The following is a 12,741-nucleotide window of genomic DNA, read 5'->3' on the forward strand; positions in this document are numbered from 1 at the left end:
GATGTTCAAATTTCGTCAGCAATGGCTCAAATGAATAAGCTCGATTTGCTGTTTAATATAACTTACACAGTTTAGTGGCATGTTGTTGCGTTTTCGAGATAAACAGTAATTTCTTTGCTCAAACTCACATATTTTGTGACCTTTCAAACTTTGAAAATTAATAACTTCGACAAATGGATGTTCCAATTTCGTCAGCAATGGCTCAAATGAATAAGCTCGACTTGCTGTTTAATATAACTTACACAGTTTAGTGGCATGTTGTTGCGTTTTCGAGATAAACAGTAATTTCTTTGCTCAAACTCACATATTTTGTGACCTTTCAAACTTTGAAAATTAATAACTTCGACAAATGATGTTCCAATTTCGTCAGCAATGGCTCAAATGAATAAGCTCGACTTGCTGTTTAATATAACTTACACAGTTTAGTGTCATGTTGTTGCGTTTTCGAGATAAACAGTAATTTCTTTGCTCAAACTCACATATTTTGTGACCTTTCAAACTTTGAAAATTAATAACTTCGACAAATGATGTTCCAATTTCGTCAGCAATGGCTCAAATGAATAAGCTCGACTTGCTGTTTAATATAACTTACACAGTTTAGTGTCATGTTGTTGCGTTTTCGAGATAAACAGTAATTTCTTTGCTCAAACTCACATATTTTGTGACCTTTCAAACTTTGAAAATTAATAACTTCGACAAATGATGTTCCAATTTCGTCAGCAATGGCTCAAATGAATAAGCTCGACTTGCTCTTTAATATCACTTACACAGTTTAGTGGCATGTTATTGCGTTTTCGAGATAAACAGTAATTTCTTTGCTCAAACTCACATATTTTGTGACCTTTCAAACTTTGAAAATTAATAACTTCGACAAATGATGTTCCAATTTCGTCAGCAATGGCTCAAATGAATAAGCTCGACTTGCTGTTTAATATAACTTACACAGTTTAGTGTCATGTTGTTGCGTTTTCGAGATAAACAGTAATTTCTTTGCTCAAACTCACATATTTTGTGACCTTTCAAACTTTGAAAATTAATAACTTCGACAAATGATGTTCCAATTTCGTCAGCAATGGCTCAAATGAATAAGCTCGACTTGCTGTTTAATATAACTTACACAGTTTAGTGTCATGTTGTTGCGTTTTCGAGATAAACAGTAATTTCTTTGCTCAAACTCACATATTTTGTGACCTTTCAAACTTTGAAAATTAATAACTTCGACAAATGATGTTCAAATTTCGTCAGCAATGGCTCAAATGAATAAGCTCGACTTGCTGTTTAATATAACTTACACAGTTTAGTGTCATGTTGTTGCGTTTTCGAGATAAACAGTAATTTCTTTGCTCAAACTCACATATTTTGTGACTTTTCAAACTTTGAAAATTAATAACTTCGACAAATGATGTTCAAATTTCGTCAGCAATGGCTCAAATGAATAAGCTCGACTTGCTGTTTAATATAACTTACACAGTTTAGTGGCATGTTGTTGCGTTTTCGAGATAAACAGTAATTTCTTTGCTCAAACTCACATATTTTGTGACTTTTCAAACTTTGAAAATTCATAACTTCGACAAATGATGTTCCAATTTCGTCAGCAATGGCTCAAATGAATAAGCTCGACTTGCTGTTTAATATAACTTACACAGTTTAGTGGCATGTTGTTGCGTTTTCGAGATAAACAGTAATTTCTTTGCTCAAACTCACATATTTTGTGACTTTTCAAACTTTGAAAATTCATAACTTCGACAAATGATGTTCCAATTTCGTCAGCAATGGCTCAAATGAATAAGCTCGACTTGCTGTTTAATATAACTTACACAGTTTAGTGGCATGTTGTTGCGTTTTCGAGATAAACAGTAATTTCTTTGCTCAAACTCACATATTTTGTGACCTTTCAAACTTTGAAAATTAATAACTTCGACAAATCATGTTCCAATTTCGTCAGCAATGGCTCAAATGAATAAGCTCGGCTTGCTCTTTAATATCACTTACACAGTTTAGTGGCATGTTGTTGCGTTTTCGAGATAAACAGTAATTTCTTTGCTCAAACTCACATATTTTGTGACCTTTCAAATTTTGAAAATTAATAACTTCGACAAATGATGTTCAAATTTCGTCAGCAATGGCTCAAATGAATAAGCTCGGCTTGCTCTTTAATATCACTTACACAGTTTAGTGGCATGTTATTGCGTTTTCGAGATAAACAGTAATTTCTTTGCTCAAACTCACATATTTTGTGACCTTTCAAACTTTGAAAATTCATAACTTCGACAAATGATGTTCCAATTTCGTCAGCAATGGCTCAAATGAATAAGCTCGACTTGCTGTTTAATATAACTTACACAGTTTAGTGGCATGTTGTTGCGTTTTCGAGATAAACAGTAATTTCTTTGCTCAAACTCACATATTTTGTGACTTTTCAAACTTTGAAAATTCATAACTTCGACAAATGATGTTCCAATTTCGTCAGCAATGGCTCAAATGAATAAGCTCGACTTGCTGTTTAATATAACTTACACAGTTTAGTGGCATGTTGTTGCGTTTTCGAGATAAACAGTAATTTCTTTGCTCAAACTCACATATTTTGTGACCTTTCAAACTTTGAAAATTAATAACTTCGACAAATCATGTTCCAATTTCGTCAGCAATGGCTCAAATGAATAAGCTCGGCTTGCTCTTTAATATCACTTACACAGTTTAGTGGCATGTTGTTGCGTTTTCGAGATAAACAGTAATTTCTTTGCTCAAACTCACATATTTTGTGACCTTTCAAATTTTGAAAATTAATAACTTCGACAAATGATGTTCAAATTTCGTCAGCAATGGCTCAAATGAATAAGCTCGGCTTGCTCTTTAATATCACTTACACAGTTTAGTGGCATGTTATTGCGTTTTCGAGATAAACAGTAATTTCTTTGCTCAAACTCACATATTTTGTGACCTTTCAAACTTTGAAAATTCATAACTTCGACAAATGATGTTCCAATTTCGTCAGCAATGGCTCAAATGAATAAGCTCGACTTGCTGTTTAATATAACTTACACAGTTTAGTGGCATGTTGTTGCGTTTTCGAGATAAACAGTAATTTCTTTGCTCAAACTCACATATTTTGTGACTTTTCAAACTTTGAAAATTCATAACTTCGACAAATGATGTTCCAATTTCGTCAGCAATGGCTCAAATGAATAAGCTCGACTTGCTGTTTAATATAACTTACACAGTTTAGTGGCATGTTGTTGCGTTTTCGAGATAAACAGTAATTTCTTTGCTCAAACTCACATATTTTGTGACCTTTCAAATTTTGAAAATTAATAACTTCGACAAATGATGTTCAAATTTCGTCAGCAATGGCTCAAATGAATAAGCTCGACTTGCTCTTTAATATCACTTACACAGTTTAGTGGCATGTTGTTGCGTTTTCGAGATAAACAGTAATTTCTTTGCTCAAACTCACATATTTTGTGACTTTTCAAACTTTGAAAATTCATAACTTCGACAAATGGATGTTCAAATTTCGTCAGCAATGGCTCAAATGAATAAGCTCGACTTGCTGTTTAATATAACTTACACAGTTTAGTGGCATGTTGTTGCGTTTTCGAGATAAACAGTAATTTCTTTGCTCAAACTCACATATTTTGTGACTTTTCAAATTTTGAAAATTAATAACTTCGACAAATGATGTTCAAATTTCGTCAGCAATGGCTCAAATGAATAAGCTCGACTTGCTCTTTAATATCACTTACACAGTTTAGTGGCATGTTGTTGCGTTTTCGAGATAAACAGTAATTTCTTTGCTCAAACTCACATATTTTGTGACCTTTCAAACTTTGAAAATTCATAACTTCGACAAATGATGTTCCAATTTCGTCAGCAATGGCTCAAATGAATAAGCTCGACTTGCTGTTTAATATAACTTACACAGTTTAGTGGCATGTTGTTGCGTTTTCGAGATAAACAGTAATTTCTTTGCTCAAACTCACATATTTTGTGACCTTTCAAACTTTGAAAATTAATAACTTCGACAAATGATGTTCCAATTTCGTCAGCAATGGCTCAAATGAATAAGCTCGACTTGCTGTTTAATATAACTTACACAGTTTAGTGTCATGTTGTTGCGTTTTCGAGATAAACAGTAATTTCTTTGCTCAAACTCACATATTTTGTGACCTTTCAAACTTTGAAAATTAATAACTTCGACAAATGATGTTCCAATTTCGTCAGCAATGGCTCAAATGAATAAGCTCGACTTGCTGTTTAATATAACTTACACAGTTTAGTGTCATGTTGTTGCGTTTTCGAGATAAACAGTAATTTCTTTGCTCAAACTCACATATTTTGTGACCTTTCAAACTTTGAAAATTAATAACTTCGACAAATGATGTTCAAATTTCGTCAGCAATGGCTCAAATGAATAAGCTCGACTTGCTGTTTAATATAACTTACACAGATTAGTGTCATGTTGTTGCGTTTTCGAGATAAACAGTAATTTCTTTGCTCAAACTCACATATTTTGTGACTTTTCAAACTTTGAAAATTAATAACTTCGACAAATGATGTTCAAATTTCGTCAGCAATGGCTCAAATGAATAAGCTCGACTTGCTGTTTAATATAACTTACACAGTTTAGTGGCATGTTGTTGCGTTTTCGAGATAAACAGTAATTTTTTTGCTCAAACTCACATATTTTGTGACTTTTCAAACTTTGAAAATTCATAACTTCGACAAATGATGTTCCAATTTCGTCAGCAATGGCTCAAATGAATAAGCTCGACTTGCTGTTTAATATAACTTACACAGTTTAGTGGCATGTTGTTGCGTTTTCGAGATAAACAGTAATTTCTTTGCTCAAACTCACATATTTTGTGACTTTTCAAACTTTGAAAATTCATAACTTCGACAAATGATGTTCAAATTTCGTCAGCAATGGCTCAAATGAATAAGCTCGACTTGCTCTTTAATATCACTTACACAGTTTAGTGGCATGTTGTTGCGTTTTCGAGATAAACAGTAATTTCTTTGCTCAAACTCACATATTTTGTGACCTTTCAAACTTTGAAAATTCATAACTTCGACAAATGATGTTCCAATTTCGTCAGCAATGGCTCAAATGAATAAGCTCGACTTGCTGTTTAATATAACTTACACAGTTTAGTGGCATGTTGTTGCGTTTTCGAGATAAACAGTAATTTCTTTGCTCAAACTCACATATTTTGTGACCTTTCAAACTTTGAAAATTAATAACTTCGACAAATGATGTTCCAATTTCGTCAGCAATGGCTCAAATGAATAAGCTCGACTTGCTGTTTAATATAACTTACACAGTTTAGTGTCATGTTGTTGCGTTTTCGAGATAAACAGTAATTTCTTTGCTCAAACTCACATATTTTGTGACCTTTCAAACTTTGAAAATTAATAACTTCGACAAATGATGTTCCAATTTCGTCAGCAATGGCTCAAATGAATAAGCTCGACTTGCTGTTTAATATAACTTACACAGTTTAGTGTCATGTTGTTGCGTTTTCGAGATAAACAGTAATTTCTTTGCTCAAACTCACATATTTTGTGACCTTTCAAACTTTGAAAATTAATAACTTCGACAAATGATGTTCAAATTTCGTCAGCAATGGCTCAAATGAATAAGCTCGACTTGCTGTTTAATATAACTTACACAGATTAGTGTCATGTTGTTGCGTTTTCGAGATAAACAGTAATTTCTTTGCTCAAACTCACATATTTTGTGACTTTTCAAACTTTGAAAATTAATAACTTCGACAAATGATGTTCAAATTTCGTCAGCAATGGCTCAAATGAATAAGCTCGACTTGCTGTTTAATATAACTTACACAGTTTAGTGGCATGTTGTTGCGTTTTCGAGATAAACAGTAATTTCTTTGCTCAAACTCACATATTTTGTGACTTTTCAAACTTTGAAAATTCATAACTTCGATAAATGATGTTCCAATTTCGTCAGCAATGGCTCAAATGAATAAGCTCGACTTGCTGTTTAATATAACTTACACAGTTTAGTGGCATGTTGTTGCGTTTTCGAGATAAACAGTAATTTCTTTGCTCAAACTCACATATTTTGTGACTTTTCAAACTTTGAAAATTCATAACTTCGACAAATGATGTTCCAATTTCGTCAGCAATGGCTCAAATGAATAAGCTCGACTTGCTGTTTAATATAACTTACACAGTTTAGTGGCATGTTGTTGCGTTTTCGAGATAAACAGTAATTTCTTTGCTCAAACTCACATATTTTGTGACCTTTCAAACTTTGAAAATTAATAACTTCGACAAATCATGTTCCAATTTCGTCAGCAATGGCTCAAATGAATAAGCTCGGCTTGCTCTTTAATATCACTTACACAGTTTAGTGGCATGTTGTTGCGTTTTCGAGATAAACAGTAATTTCTTTGCTCAAACTCACATATTTTGTGACCTTTCAAATTTTGAAAATTAATAACTTCGACAAATGATGTTCAAATTTCGTCAGCAATGGCTCAAATGAATAAGCTCGGCTTGCTCTTTAATATCACTTACACAGTTTAGTGGCATGTTATTGCGTTTTCGAGATAAACAGTAATTTCTTTGCTCAAACTCACATATTTTGTGACCTTTCAAACTTTGAAAATTCATAACTTCGACAAATGATGTTCCAATTTCGTCAGCAATGGCTCAAATGAATAAGCTCGACTTGCTGTTTAATATAACTTACACAGTTTAGTGGCATGTTGTTGCGTTTTCGAGATAAACAGTAATTTCTTTGCTCAAACTCACATATTTTGTGACTTTTCAAACTTTGAAAATTCATAACTTCGACAAATGATGTTCCAATTTCGTCAGCAATGGCTCAAATGAATAAGCTCGACTTGCTGTTTAATATAACTTACACAGTTTAGTGGCATGTTGTTGCGTTTTCGAGATAAACAGTAATTTCTTTGCTCAAACTCACATATTTTGTGACCTTTCAAATTTTGAAAATTAATAACTTCGACAAATGATGTTCAAATTTCGTCAGCAATGGCTCAAATGAATAAGCTCGACTTGCTCTTTAATATCACTTACACAGTTTAGTGGCATGTTGTTGCGTTTTCGAGATAAACAGTAATTTCTTTGCTCAAACTCACATATTTTGTGACTTTTCAAACTTTGAAAATTCATAACTTCGACAAATGGATGTTCAAATTTCGTCAGCAATGGCTCAAATGAATAAGCTCGACTTGCTGTTTAATATAACTTACACAGTTTAGTGGCATGTTGTTGCGTTTTCGAGATAAACAGTAATTTCTTTGCTCAAACTCACATATTTTGTGACTTTTCAAATTTTGAAAATTAATAACTTCGACAAATGATGTTCAAATTTCGTCAGCAATGGCTCAAATGAATAAGCTCGACTTGCTCTTTAATATCACTTACACAGTTTAGTGGCATGTTGTTGCGTTTTCGAGATAAACAGTAATTTCTTTGCTCAAACTCACATATTTTGTGACCTTTCAAACTTTGAAAATTCATAACTTCGACAAATGATGTTCCAATTTCGTCAGCAATGGCTCAAATGAATAAGCTCGACTTGCTGTTTAATATAACTTACACAGTTTAGTGGCATGTTGTTGCGTTTTCGAGATAAACAGTAATTTCTTTGCTCAAACTCACATATTTTGTGACTTTTCAAACTTTGAAAATTAATAACTTCGACAAATGATGTTCAAATTTCGTCAGCAATGGCTCAAATGAATAAGCTCGACTTGCTGTTTAATATAACTTACACAGTTTAGTGGCATGTTGTTGCGTTTTCGAGATAAACAGTAATTTCTTTGCTCAAACTCACATATTTTGTGACTTTTCAAACTTTGAAAATTAATAACTTCGACAAATGATGTTCAAATTTCGTCAGCAATGGCTCAAATGAATAAGCTCGACTTGCTCCTTAATATTACTTACACGGTTTAGTTGCATATTGTTGCGTTTTCGAGATAAACAGTAATTTCTTTGCTCAAACTCACATATTTTGTGACTTTTCAAACTTTGAAAATTCATAACTTCGACAAATGATGTTCCAATTTCGTCAGCAATGGCTCAAATGAATAAGCTCGACTTGCTGTTTAATATAACTTACACAGTTTAGTGGCATGTTGTTGCGTTTTCGAGATAAACAGTAATTTCTTTGCTCAAACTCACATATTTTGTGACTTTTCAAACTTTGAAAATTAATAACTTCGACAAATGATGTTCAAATTTCGTCAGCAATGGCTCAAATGAATAAGCTCGACTTGCTGTTTAATATAACTTACACAGTTTAGTGGCATGTTGTTGCGTTTTCGAGATAAACAGTAATTTCTTTGCTCAAACTCACATATTTTGTGACTTTTCAAACTTTGAAAATTAATAACTTCGACAAATGATGTTCAAATTTCGTCAGCAATGGCTCAAATGAATAAGCTCGACTTGCTGTTTAATATAACTTACACAGTTTAGTGGCATGTTGTTGCGTTTTCGAGATAAACAGTAATTTCTTTGCTCAAACTCACATATTTTGTGACTTTTCAAACTTTGAAAATTAATAACTTCGACAAATGATGTTCAAATTTCGTCAGCAATGGCTCAAATGAATAAGCTCGACTTGCTCCTTAATATTACTTACACGGTTTAGTTGCATATTGTTGCGTTTTCGAGATAAACAGTAATTTCTTTGCTCAAACTCACATATTTTGTGACTTTTCAAACTTTGAAAATTCATAACTTCGACAAATGATGTTCCAATTTCGTCAGCAATGGCTCAAATGAATAAGCTCGACTTGCTGTTTAATATAACTTACACAGTTTAGTGTCATGTTGTTGCGTTTTCGAGATAAACAGTAATTTCTTTGCTCAAACTCACATATTTTGTGACCTTTCAAACTTTGAAAATTCATAACTTCGACAAATGGATGTTCAAATTTCGTCAGCAATGGCTCAAATGAATAAGCTCGACTTGCTCTTTAATATCACTTACACAGTTTAGTGGCATGTTGTTGCGTTTTCGAGATAAACAGTAATTTCTTTGCTCAAACTCACATATTTTGTGACCTTTCAAACTTTGAAAATTCATAACTTCGACAAATGATGTTCCAATTTCGTCAGCAATGGCTCAAATGAATAAGCTCGACTTGCTGTTTAATATAACTTACACAGTTTAGTGGCATGTTGTTGCGTTTTCGAGATAAACAGTAATTTCTTTGCTCAAACTCACATATTTTGTGACTTTTCAAACTTTGAAAATTAATAACTTCGACAAATGATGTTCAAATTTCGTCAGCAATGGCTCAAATGAATAAGCTCGACTTGCTGTTTAATATAACTTACACAGTTTAGTGGCATGTTGTTGCGTTTTCGAGATAAACAGTAATTTCTTTGCTCAAACTCACATATTTTGTGACTTTTCAAACTTTGAAAATTAATAACTTCGACAAATGATGTTCAAATTTCGTCAGCAATGGCTCAAATGAATAAGCTCGACTTGCTCCTTAATATTACTTACACGGTTTAGTTGCATATTGTTGCGTTTTCGAGATAAACAGTAATTTCTTTGCTCAAACTCACATATTTTGTGACTTTTCAAACTTTGAAAATTCATAACTTCGACAAATGATGTTCCAATTTCGTCAGCAATGGCTCAAATGAATAAGCTCGACTTGCTGTTTAATATAACTTACACAGTTTAGTGGCATGTTGTTGCGTTTTCGAGATAAACAGTAATTTCTTTGCTCAAACTCACATATTTTGTGACTTTTCAAACTTTGAAAATTAATAACTTCGACAAATGATGTTCAAATTTCGTCAGCAATGGCTCAAATGAATAAGCTCGACTTGCTGTTTAATATAACTTACACAGTTTAGTGGCATGTTGTTGCGTTTTCGAGATAAACAGTAATTTCTTTGCTCAAACTCACATATTTTGTGACTTTTCAAACTTTGAAAATTAATAACTTCGACAAATGATGTTCAAATTTCGTCAGCAATGGCTCAAATGAATAAGCTCGACTTGCTGTTTAATATAACTTACACAGTTTAGTGGCATGTTGTTGCGTTTTCGAGATAAACAGTAATTTCTTTGCTCAAACTCACATATTTTGTGACTTTTCAAACTTTGAAAATTAATAACTTCGACAAATGATGTTCAAATTTCGTCAGCAATGGCTCAAATGAATAAGCTCGACTTGCTCCTTAATATTACTTACACGGTTTAGTTGCATATTGTTGCGTTTTCGAGATAAACAGTAATTTCTTTGCTCAAACTCACATATTTTGTGACTTTTCAAACTTTGAAAATTCATAACTTCGACAAATGATGTTCCAATTTCGTCAGCAATGGCTCAAATGAATAAGCTCGACTTGCTGTTTAATATAACTTACACAGTTTAGTGTCATGTTGTTGCGTTTTCGAGATAAACAGTAATTTCTTTGCTCAAACTCACATATTTTGTGACCTTTCAAACTTTGAAAATTCATAACTTCGACAAATGGATGTTCAAATTTCGTCAGCAATGGCTCAAATGAATAAGCTCGACTTGCTCTTTAATATCACTTACACAGTTTAGTGGCATGTTGTTGCGTTTTCGAGATAAACAGTAATTTCTTTGCTCAAACTCACATATTTTGTGACCTTTCAAACTTTGAAAATTCATAACTTCGACAAATGATGTTCCAATTTCGTCAGCAATGGCTCAAATGAATAAGCTCGACTTGCTGTTTAATATAACTTACACAGTTTAGTGGCATGTTGTTGCGTTTTCGAGATAAACAGTAATTTCTTTGCTCAAACTCACATATTTTGTGACTTTTCAAACTTTGAAAATTAATAACTTCGACAAATGATGTTCAAATTTCGTCAGCAATGGCTCAAATGAATAAGCTCGACTTGCTGTTTAATATAACTTACACAGTTTAGTGGCATGTTGTTGCGTTTTCGAGATAAACAGTAATTTCTTTGCTCAAACTCACATATTTTGTGACTTTTCAAACTTTGAAAATTAATAACTTCGACAAATGATGTTCAAATTTCGTCAGCAATGGCTCAAATGAATAAGCTCGACTTGCTCCTTAATATTACTTACACGGTTTAGTTGCATATTGTTGCGTTTTCGAGATAAACAGTAATTTCTTTGCTCAAACTCACATATTTTGTGACTTTTCAAACTTTGAAAATTCATAACTTCGACAAATGATGTTCCAATTTCGTCAGCAATGGCTCAAATGAATAAGCTCGACTTGCTGTTTAATATAACTTACACAGTTTAGTGTCATGTTGTTGCGTTTTCGAGATAAACAGTAATTTCTTTGCTCAAACTCACATATTTTGTGACCTTTCAAACTTTGAAAATTAATAACTTCGACAAATGATGTTCCAATTTCGTCAGCAATGGCTCAAATGAATAAGCTCGACTTGCTGTTTAATATAACTTACACAGTTTAGTGTCATGTTGTTGCGTTTTCGAGATAAACAGTAATTTCTTTGCTCAAACTCACATATTTTGTGATCTTTCAAACTTTGAAAATTAATAACTTCGACAAATGATGTTCCAATTTCGTCAGCAATGGCTCAAATGAATAAGCTCGACTTGCTGTTTAATATAACTTACACAGTTTAGTGTCATGTTGTTGCGTTTTCGAGATAAACAGTAATTTCTTTGCTCAAACTCACATATTTTGTGACCTTTCAAACTTTGAAAATTAATAACTTCGACAAATGATGTTCCAATTTCGTCAGCAATGGCTCAAATGAATAAGCTCGACTTGCTGTTTAATATAACTTACACAGTTTAGTGTCATGTTGTTGCGTTTTCGAGATAAACAGTAATTTCTTTGCTCAAACTCACATATTTTGTGACCTTTCAAACTTTGAAAATTAATAACTTCGACAAATGATGTTCCAATTTCGTCAGCAATGGCTCAAATGAATAAGCTCGACTTGCTGTTTAATATAACTTACACAGTTTAGTGGCATGTTGTTGCGTTTTCGAGATAAACAGTAATTTCTTTGCTCAAACTCACATATTTTGTGACTTTTCAAACTTTGAAAATTAATAACTTCGACAAATGATGTTCAAATTTCGTCAGCAATGGCTCAAATGAATAAGCTCGACTTGCTGTTTAATATAACTTACACAGTTTAGTGTCATGTTGTTGCGTTTTCGAGATAAACAGTAATTTCTTTGCTCAAACTCACATATTTTGTGACTTTTCAAACTTTGAAAATTCATAACTTCGACAAATGATGTTCCAATTTCGTCAGCAATGGCTCAAATGAATAAGCTCGACTTGCTGTTTAATATAACTTACACAGTTTAGTGTCATGTTGTTGCGTTTTCGAGATAAACAGTAATTTCTTTGCTCAAACTCACATATTTTGTGACCTTTCAAACTTTGAAAATTAATAACTTCGACAAATGATGTTCCAATTTCGTCAGCAATGGCTCAAATGAATAAGCTCGACTTGCTGTTTAATATAACTTACACAGTTTAGTGTCATGTTGTTGCGTTTTCGAGATAAACAGTAATTTCTTTGCTCAAACTCACATATTTTGTGATCTTTCAAACTTTGAAAATTAATAACTTCGACAAATGATGTTCCAATTTCGTCAGCAATGGCTCAAATGAATAAGCTCGACTTGCTGTTTAATATAACTTACACAGTTTAGTGTCATGTTGTTGCGTTTTCGAGATAAACAGTAATTTCTTTGCTCAAACTCACATATTTTG

The sequence above is a fragment of the Euwallacea fornicatus genome, unplaced genomic scaffold (genome assembly GCF_040115645.1).
Source record: "Euwallacea fornicatus isolate EFF26 unplaced genomic scaffold, ASM4011564v1 scaffold_55, whole genome shotgun sequence".
NCBI lineage: Eukaryota > Metazoa > Arthropoda > Insecta > Coleoptera > Curculionidae > Euwallacea > Euwallacea fornicatus.